The following is a 10,755-nucleotide window of genomic DNA, read 5'->3' on the forward strand; positions in this document are numbered from 1 at the left end:
ATAGTATATTTTATATTCATTTTTTTTTGTTGATAAAAAAGTGACCTTATTCTTCTAAGTGTTTTCAATCTATAGTAATTTGTATTTCAGTAATATTTTTACAAAATTGTTGATTTATAATTTTCATGTAGAACAAATGATTTTAATTTATTACTTGTCTCAAGATAAGCTGTTACAATTATTTGTTTTGCGCAATTAGTTTATGTCGTAAAGACTAATTTAAGTAATTCATATTATTCTTATATAAACGTTGTTTAACTAAAATTTAAATGTAAACACACCTAAAAAGGTTCATATTTTTATAAAATGTATAAGTTTTATGTTTCAAATAAAAATGTTTTCTAATAATAAATTGACTTAGTTTCGTGCGTAATGTTATGTGTGAGTGTGTGTGGGTTTTGTTGTAATCATAAATGAATTTTATAAATATTTCAACAACCCGCATTAAGTATATTTTATTGCTGTACTAAAATTTGGAAGTGAGAATATTAATTATACTGTGAGATTTAATTTAAACTTTATACGCATACACAGTATATGTGAATGTGTATGAAGCTTAAATAAAATTTTAATATAATTAATTTTCTCACTTTTAATTGTACTACAACAATGAAATATACTTAATGTGCATTGTTGAAATATGCATAAAATATGCTAAGTAGTATATTTTGGTAATATCATGAAAGAATATCGCTACAATGTCCCTAAATTGTATTTACATAGTACATACATATAATGTACCAATGTATATTTTTTGCACGTCTTATAGACATCTTTTTGGTTTCATCTGCATATAAATTTCATATACATAGGATGTATTTTGAAGTGAAAATGAATATACCATGAACATTCAAATCTTTTAGGGAATATACTCAGTATATCTTATGGATGTCAAATTCTTGATTGGGTTGTATAATTCATCTTCCAAGCAATTTTGGCCTATTTTATGTCTTGTTTTCCACCAATCACCAACTTACAAGCCATTTCCTGTTGCAATTTTTGCTGGTGATAAAAAACCGAATAATGTAGATCGTTACCTCCAAAAATTTGTAAATGAAGTTAATAATTTACAACGTAATGGTCTAATAGTTGAGAAAAAATCCTAAAAGTTTCTGTGAAAGCAATTATTTGTGATAGACCAGCTCGCTCTTTAATAAAATGTGTAAAAAATCATGGTGCTTACTATGCTTGTGAACGGTGTACAATTAAAGGTCAATACGAAGAAAGACGTATTGTGTATCCTTCGGTTAATTCTCCATTACGAACACATGAATCATTTTCCAACCAAGATAACGTAGAGCATCACACTGGGATTTCACCGCTTTTACATTTAGACAATTGCAACATGATAAATATGTTTGTCTTGGATTTTATGCATATGTGTTTTTTAGGAAACATGAAAAAACTACTAGCTGATTATTGGTTTAATAATAAATCAAGTGCAAAATTAAGTTTCTCTTCGAAATGTGCTATTTCTGGACAATTAATTTCCTTAAAAACATAGATACCCGAAGAATTTCAAAGAACAACGCGAGATCTGCAGGATATTAGTAAGTGGAAAGCTACGGAATTTCGCTTCTTTCTTTTATATGCAGGACCTATCATATTAAAAAGATATTTACCAGAAAATAAATATAAACATTTTCTGTTGTTGCATACAGCTTGTCGCATATTATCATCTGATGAAATTGCTGTAAAATGCAACGATCATGCAAAATTGTTTTTAATTTCATATGTGTTGGATGCTGTGAAGTTATATGGAAAAACAAGTTGCGTTTTGAATGTTCATAGTCTTATTCATTTACCGGATGATGCTAAATATTTTAATTATTCGATAAGTTATTTCACCGCATTTCCTTTTGAAAGTGCACTAGGAAAAATTAAATCTCTTCTAAGAAGTGGGAATCGTCCATATTAGCTCAGGTCTATAGACGAATATCAGAAAGTTTTTCTATAAATCAAAAAAGAGCTCAACTTAAGCCTAAAATCGAGATACTAAACAAAAAGTGTGTTAGAGAAAATGATAAAATAGTAATAAAAAAATTGCGATATAAAGAAAGTATTATAACATCAGTTGAACCAAACAACACAGTTCATTTAAAAAACGGCAAAATCATGCAAATTAAAAAAATATTTTATAAACCCCATACAATGCCAAATGCAAAGACAATAACTGTAGAAGGAATTGAATTAAAAAAAGAAAAACCTTTATTTACATATCCTTGTAATTCAGATATTTTAAATATGTGGAAAGTTTCTAGAACAGATGCAGAAATAACTTGTAACCTGGAATCCATATTGCAAAAAATGGTTACATTTGTTACTGAAGAAGAAATGGTTTTGAAAATGAACACAATGCCCCTTCTTCATGTTTTTAATCAAAACTAATTAAAGCGTTAACGAAATTTATCGTCAAGCGTGATTTTTAAGTTGGCGCTTTACATCGAGGACATACTTATGTATAGCAACAATGTTTTCTATCCTTTACGTGAAAGCTTGAACTTGTGTTTACAGTGCAATGTGGTGGGAGTTTTTTCTGTCCATGACGTAGAAACTTGAACTTGTCTTTACAGTGCAGTGTTGCTAAAGCCGTTGAATATCAGTGAGACTACGAGGGACGTTCGTTTAATAACAACTGCCCTTTGCAATTGTTAGTTTTAAAACTTTGTGTAACAAACAAAATTAACCATGAATAATGACTATAAAAGTGCGAGGAAATCTAATTATGCCTTAGTAGTGTTCGTTGAAACATTAAATAAAGCTTGTAAGAGTATAATATTTGCAAAAGTTGCCAAATGTGCTCGCTTTCAGGAGGATACTTAAGATTCATAACATAAAACAACTTAAAGCAAACATCAATCGCTTTAAGAACAGTGTCTACTTTATATGATATGTCATCCAAACAAACATATATAGACTGAATTTCCGACAATGTAGGGCCAATAATTGTTATTGAAGGTTGAACCGATAAATTTAGTTGTTTCATGAACTCTCTTCTCTGCTGCCGTTTTAAAATTATATCACCAGGAATCTATAAAAAAATATCTTAATCTGAGCGAAGTAACATTACAAATTATTATGAAGAGTATCCCGTTTTATATCTAGTGTTATATTTCCATCATTGTTCTCTATAAGGACACAATTATTATTTGACATATTGCATTGCATGTTATACATTTACAGATATTTGTTTTAAAGATTTTAAAATGATACACTGTCATTTAATAAGATAAATATAACTGAACATTAAATATAAAATAATGCTATCCTTGCACTCACTGATAGAAGGTTTCCAATGTTTAGAATTACATTTGACCCTGCCTTTAGGTGGAAGTAGAAAAGGGAGCAGCAATAATTGAGCAGCTATTTTCAAGTCTATAAAATAAAAGCATTATTTAAGAAAGGTATATCATACAACATTGCATATTGGTACAAAATGTTCAAAGGATATCTTAAGTGTATTAACAGGAGAGATGTTTGGATATATTTATAATGATCTTAGCATGCTTCGATTCTTTTTTAGTAATAGCGTTATGAGAAAATGGAATAAGTATGTTGAAATATAAATTGAAACTCATATTCATCTTCACTTATGTCATGTAGGTGTATTAATTCTAACAACGATGTTGCATTAGGGTCCTTTGTAATTAGTGGCCGAAGCTGCAGAACCCTTTCAAAAAATGACTCCCAGATCTCAGTTGATAATATTACATCAGTTATGTTTAATTTTTGAAAATCGTCTTCAATTAAAACATAAGAATTTGGTCCTTTCAGTATAGGCCACTCTTGAATAATATTATCAACATTGGAGTCCTTATTTTTTATAAACTCTTCTTTTCGCAGTTGAAATGTTTTTGCCCAGTTAATAACAACCAACTCCCAAGGAAAAGTGTTTACCTTCAGCCAATTCTTTAATTCGTGTAGTTCGTCATCTGGGAAAATAAACAGGTTATTTATATATTAAGCATGGCATATAGATGGTGTTTCAAAATCTGAGCGAAATTATAAGGGATAACGGGGGAGGTTTAGAAAAGAAAACCCTAATGAAGTTTTTTAATAATGACAATATTTTTCGAGTTACAGAACAATAGGTTTAGTCCAAGAGACTTCTTAAGTTATCATGCAGCTTGTTTTGGTATTAACAATATTAAAAAGATAAGAAAGAGTTATTTGTAGATATACAGAAAAAAATAAGTCTAATAAATTCTATTATATTTTCCAATTTACATAACAAAATGCTTAGGTATAAATTCGCGTTGTTGATAACTCACAGAAATTGTTATATAATTCATGAAATATGAACAATTTCAAAAATAGCTTCGAATAACTTTATTTAGGAAATTATAATTTTAAAGAAAAAACTGTAATGAATTGATTTTTTGCGAGCTACATAGATGTAAATATACCCAAAACGTATTATTATTTTACTCGCCAAATATAAAAATACAAAAACATTCATTAAAGTCTTTAATTGCAAATTACCATGTTCTTAAAAAAATATTCCATGGTATTTTTTAAACTGTTCATATTTTCCTAATTACATAACAATTTATGTGGGTTATCAACATCGCGAATTTAATCCTAAGCATTGTATTCTGCAAGTTGAAAAATATAAAGAATATAAAAAAAGATGATTAAACTTATATTTTTCTTGTTATTATAGAAATGACTTTTACTTATTTTTTTCATATTGTTAATACTTACCAAGCTGCATGATAATTTACGTTGCCTCATAGACTAAACATATTGTTCTGTAAATCTGAAAATACTGGCATTGTCAAAAAACTTTGTTAATGTTTTCTTCTGCATGTTACTCCCCCCGTTATCCCCTAACATTTTGCAACATTTCTGAAACACTCTGTATGCATATAGGTTCCGTCACTGTAAATGCCCTTAAGCACACATGAATTTTTAAAAACTTATTTCTTTGCAAACTTTCCGCAGCTTATTTATAAGTAACTAAATTATCAAAATATATCATGTCTTACTTAAATTGAAGCTACAATCTTCGGATATTGTCATCACCTCTTCTTCTTCTTCCAGAAAATTTAATTTCTTTAAATTGTATGTACAGTTTCTGTACTTCCATACGAGTTTCCCCTTTGAAGTAATCGATTTATTAAGGGTAAATTCTTTTTTTGATATAGGTGGTACGTAATAAGTACTTAAATTTTCATTTGGAAACTCTTGGATAATATCACAAGCTAAGCCGTGCAAGTCATTGTTTGTGAGCCTAATGTAATATTATGGATGAATTAGGACAGCAGAAGTTAATAAAAAATAGATAATCTTCAACAATCTCAAAATAGCAGCTACTTTAAGGGAAAATATATGGAAAACTAGAACATTATATTTGGCATTCTTACAAAAATTTGGCACTGCTTTAATGGAATTTTATGACCAATGAATACTCTTGAATACTATACTTATCGATCATTTTTAACACTAGATGGCCGGAAGTATTTTTGACTGCTTTTTAATTTCAGTTAGAAAAAGAAGTGTTTATAATAATAGAATTTCTTAGGATTTTTTGAGTTTTTATATATGATCATGTATAAAATCTTAAATTCCTTAGAAATTCTATTATTACAAATAACTTTTTCTCTAACTGAAATTTAAAAAGCAGTCAAAATGACTTCAGGCAATCTAGTATTAAGCTCAATTGTGTGTTTCACTCATATATAGTACAAATAAAAAAAATATGGCTACCTTGTTTGCTTTTTTAAAACTTCTTCCATTATAACGTCGACTATAATATTTCGGTTTTTGTACTTAATACTTTGGTTTTCTTATATGAATATATTATCGCTGAGCCTCTAGTGGTACCCTTTAAAATTTTAAATATTGCCTTTTTGTCTTTAAAGAAACTATTCTTTTTTGTGGCATAATTAACAATATTTGAATTTTCATTAGATTCCTCAAACTGCAAATTTTCCTGTGAATTTATAATTTTCTTTCTATCTCAAATTTAAAAATAATAATAGGAAACAGAAACGTAATTGAAAATCAAATTTTGTATATGAAAAAAGTTTTGTAAAGATTAAATATATTTTTTATCTTAATTTAAAGTTATAATTTTAAAACATTTTTGGTCATATTGAGTTTTATTAACCTTTAATTATCATCCTAATTGCTTAAATGTAGCTACAGACTAATAATATTATACAGTGCCATGAAAAAATGTTATTCATACTTGTATTTATTATACAGGGTCTTTTCCTAACGGCGGGACATAGGATTGTGTTATTTGACTATAGCATTGAAGCACTTACTATACATTAATATAATTAATAAAAGCGTAGATAGTTAAGTTTTAATGGTTACTTTAGTTTAATTGCTTCTATTATTTATTATAAATATCATTTTACTTAATTAATCTTGGTGACCTCGATTAATACTTAAATTAAACGGAAAATAGTAATTTGACTATAGTAAAAAGTACTATAGTCAAATAACACGAAATCTCCTATGTCCCGCCGTTAGGAAAAGACCCTGTATATTGTTCAATATCATAATAAAACCTTACGTAGGCATCTATTGAGTATTGTGACGCTACTGTCTATCCCAAGGGATGGTGTAGGCGGGGAGGGAGGAGTGATTCCCCCCACCGCTTGCGTTCGCGTCCCAATAGGCGACTTCCTATAAGACCCGGGCGCCTTCGATGTAATTATTTAATAATTCCCGAATATTTATTGGTACAGAGGGGGTTCTAACCCTCGTACGCGAATATAGGGGTGGGGTGCTAATACACTAACTCGCTAATTTCGATTGAACTCTCTTTATTATAAAATCGGTACTTAATACAATACCCGATCCTTCGCACGTGGTATAACGGTGTTACGCGTGGTCCTAAATGTGGGCGCGGCCTAAGTCGTGCGAACGCGGCTGAAGCCCCGATGACGTAGTAGTTAGCCCCGCGCTCGAGCCACTAGTTGGCGTTCGCGGCGGTCCCGCCGAGTCGCGCGGTACTCGCGCGCCTCCGGCGGATTCGTAGGCTAACCACGACGCGACGTTACGCGGATGGGTCCCTATCCCCGCGCGTGCGCGTCACCCGACGGTTATTCGCACTGACTCCGTTCCCGCGTACTCAAACACAACAACGACCCGGATTGTTTACGTCGAGGACTCTAAGGTCACTAGTCCTCCCGGGGATTATACTAAGTCCGCGGCCTTGAAACGAATTACGGGAACGTTCCCGTCAACGGTCCACCCACAACTAATCGATGCAATCGCGAACACTTTTACTAATTCGCGCCTGTACACAATAAGATGTTCGTTACCGGTCCGACGGAATGACCACTCCGCTAGGTTGCCCGCTTACCCGTGACAGGTGAGCAGGGCCAGCGGTTCCCTATACAACCGGTCGGTGCTACGAGCCCTAAAGCCCTAGCACACCCCGGGACGTTACTGGACTTTATTACAAAACGAATAATCACCCAAATGTCTGCTTACAATAGGCAGGCTCTCTTCTTTCTCTCTCTCTCCTTCTAGTCCTGGACACTGGCCCGAAGGGCAGTAGGTTTCCTCTGGCCGGTATGGATTCGTGGCGGTGGCAGTCGCTGCACTTTATCGTGCCTCCCAATTTCCGTTCGGTAGCGGCTGTCACTCCTGTGGTTCGTACCGGCTGGGGGAACTATATCGGGCACTATGTGTCACCTCTGACATCTAAACTACGTGTGTCGGGGCAGTCCGCGGGAGCAGGTAAGGCCCTGCGCCTGTCCCGCCGCTGCCCCGCTACACCCATCGCGCGGCACTAGGGAGCCGACAAGTTATCGATCCTAGATCAATACTTATCGGTTGATAACTCCCTAGTTCGTACGCGACCCGCCTATCTAGCGCTTGAGATTAGCAAAGCGCTAGAGGGCAGCTATAGTAACGTTGCGAGAACGCAACGTTACAACTCCCCCCTCGTTAGGACCAACGTAGGGGTTGGTCAACTTCCTCCCGGTTGAAGTCGACCCTGGGGTGTCTCTGGTTCGATTTAATTTCTTCTGGTGCGCGCAATCCTACAATAAAAAAAACGCTCGCTTCACATTCACACATACTTTATTACAAAAAAAAATTCGGCCTACATAAACGATAAAAAAAAATTAATTATTTGGCTCGATACAACAACAAACAAAAATAAAAAAAAATATAATAAAAAAAACAAGACTCTATATAAAAAAAAAACACAAGACGCGGACACGGACGGTCTAAATATTGAGGAGGAGCTCATCCTCCATGGCCTCCTCCTCCCTTTTCTTCTCCTCTGCTCTCTCCCTTTCCTTTCTCTCCTTTTCCCTCTTCCTCGCCTCCTCCTGCTTCCTCTTCTCCCTCTCTTCCTCTCTTCTCCTCTCGACGGCAGCGCGGATGCGCTGCCGCCGGGCCTCATCCTCCCTTTCCTCCTTCTGCTTCCTCTCCTCCGCCCGCCTCCTTTGCTGGGCCCTTCCCTGGCCCTTCCGGCCACCCCGTCTGCCCCGGTGTGCCTTTTTCTTCGGCTTGGGTACAGCCGGCCCGATTCCCGCCGCTGGTGGCGGAGGCACCCTCTGCGGGGGAGGACGAGTGCCCGTACGGGTGCGGGAGTAACCCGCCCCCCGCCGGAGCATCTCGTTCTCCCACCGCAGACGGCGATTCTCCTCCTCCCAGTCGGCGGGCTGCGGTCCGGTGTACCCAGAGGCCTGGGCTTGGTGGTGGGCCGGAGGGTAGGGGGTACCCCGCTCAGGATAGCGGGGCGGAGGGAGGGAATACCCCGGCTGGTATGGGGTGGAGGTTTGGTGGTGGTGGGTGGGTGGTGGGTAGGCGGCGGTGGGTGGACCCACTGCTGGTAGGGGTCCGGGCAGCGGAATCCCTTGTAACCAGCAGTGGGTTACCACCTGTTGTAGGTAGGGATCCATTCTGCAAGGAGAAGTGCACCGTCACGTATCCGTAAAAAAAACAATAAAGAAAAATCACGCGACACACTCATCCATCCATCACACACACAAGTCCGCACTCAGGTTCGCGAGGGTTAGGCTGGGTCTCGACGTGGACGCAGGCGTGCCGTCCACGTAGACGGGGCGGAATCCGACGAGTCGCTCACGATCGACATTTTCCGTTTTCCCGGAGTCCCTTTCCGTTTACCGGTCGGTTTTGGGGAAGGTGCAGGGTCGTCGTCCCCTTCCCCCGCAACGGTTTCCTCACCCGGTTCATCGGCGTCCGGAACGCAAAACGACGCGACAAACGGTTTTAGATCCGAAACGTGGACCTTCGGATTACTACGGCCTTGATTTTCTAGCTCGTAGACGACCGGCGATATTACGCGAACTACTTTAAACGGGCCCTCGTACGATGGTGCTAGCTTCGCAGCAAAATTATCAGCAGATGACGATAATGGTCTGCCGCGCCGCCATACCACGTCTCCTACCTGATACCTGATATCGCGCCGGCCACGATTGTAATAGCGGGCTTGACGAGCACTCGCTTTTTCTATCTCTACCTGCACGATATCATGAATCAAAGGAAGACGTTTTAGTCGCGCCACCCAATTTTCGGGGTCGCTCCTAAGTATCGTACGAGAACCCTCAATCTCTCGCCGTAGATTCGGAGTAATTACTGGGTCTCGACCGAGGTTAAGTAATGCGGGAGATACTCCAGTCGACGAATGCATCGCGGAATTAATCGCGAAACGGAATTCTGCAAGATGAACGTCCCAGTCTCGGTGGTCGCTCTCTACGAATATCCTAATCATCGTTTTAATTACCCGATTCACGCGTTCTACCGGGTTAGCTTGCGCGTGATACGGCGGAATAGTAAATTGCCTAATCTGATGCTCATTTAGAAATTTGGTCACTTCCTTATTTACGAACTCGGTACCGTTATCGCAAAGAAATATTTCCGGTGATCCCCAACGGTAAATAACCAGCTCGCTAAAAGCTTTCAAGATGCTTTTGGCGTCAGCTGTGCGGATCGCTCGCATTTCCACGTAACGACTGAAGTTGTCGAGGAAGACTACTACGTAACGCTGTTGGGCCTTACTCGGTGGAAAGGGGCCCATTATGTCTCCCGCAACCACAGTCCATGGTCGCTCCACTACCCGAGTTCCCATAAGTCCTACAGGGGCAAGCTGTACAGCTTTATGTTGCTGACAGACTTTGCACCCGCGGACGAATGCTACGGCGTCTTTGAAAACTCCCGGCCAATAGTAATCTTTACAGATTCTAGCGTGAGTTTTCTGAACGCCAGCATGTCCTGCGGAAGTGTTATTGTGAGCTTCCTGTAGGGCTAAAAGTCGAGCCTCTCGCGGGAGGACTAACTTCCACGCATCATAATCGCGACCTATCGATTCGAGTATCACGTCCGGCCGATGGCAATACAGCCGGTTTCCCTCAACTTTCCAGTCTGGGTAAGCCCGCGGTCGCTGAATTACTTTTCCGCGTCGTGCTGTATACCACGGGTCGCTCTCGAAGTCGATACGCGACTGTGTGACCAAATTTTCGCTCGAATTTTCGCTATTTTCTTCGTTAACCGCGGAGACGCATTCCTTTTCGGTGCCTACTGGGAGGGCGCGTGATAATGCATCGGGTACGTGATGCAATGCGCCTTTACGATGAACCACATCGAACGAATGATGTTGTAATTCGAGGGCCCATCGACCTAATCTCCCGACTGGATCTTTCAAGTTGTGTAGCCAACGCAAACTACTGTGATCCGTGACAACCGTAAAATGATAGCCTTCTAAATACGGTCTTAGTTTCCGAATTGCCCACACGACAGCGAGACACTCCTTCTCGGTCG

This window comes from Prorops nasuta, unplaced genomic scaffold, assembly GCF_024137725.1.
Source record: "Prorops nasuta isolate Cenicafe-Biocafe unplaced genomic scaffold, Cenicafe_Pnas_1.2 PNAS00020, whole genome shotgun sequence".
In the NCBI taxonomy this organism is placed as follows: domain Eukaryota; kingdom Metazoa; phylum Arthropoda; class Insecta; order Hymenoptera; family Bethylidae; genus Prorops; species Prorops nasuta.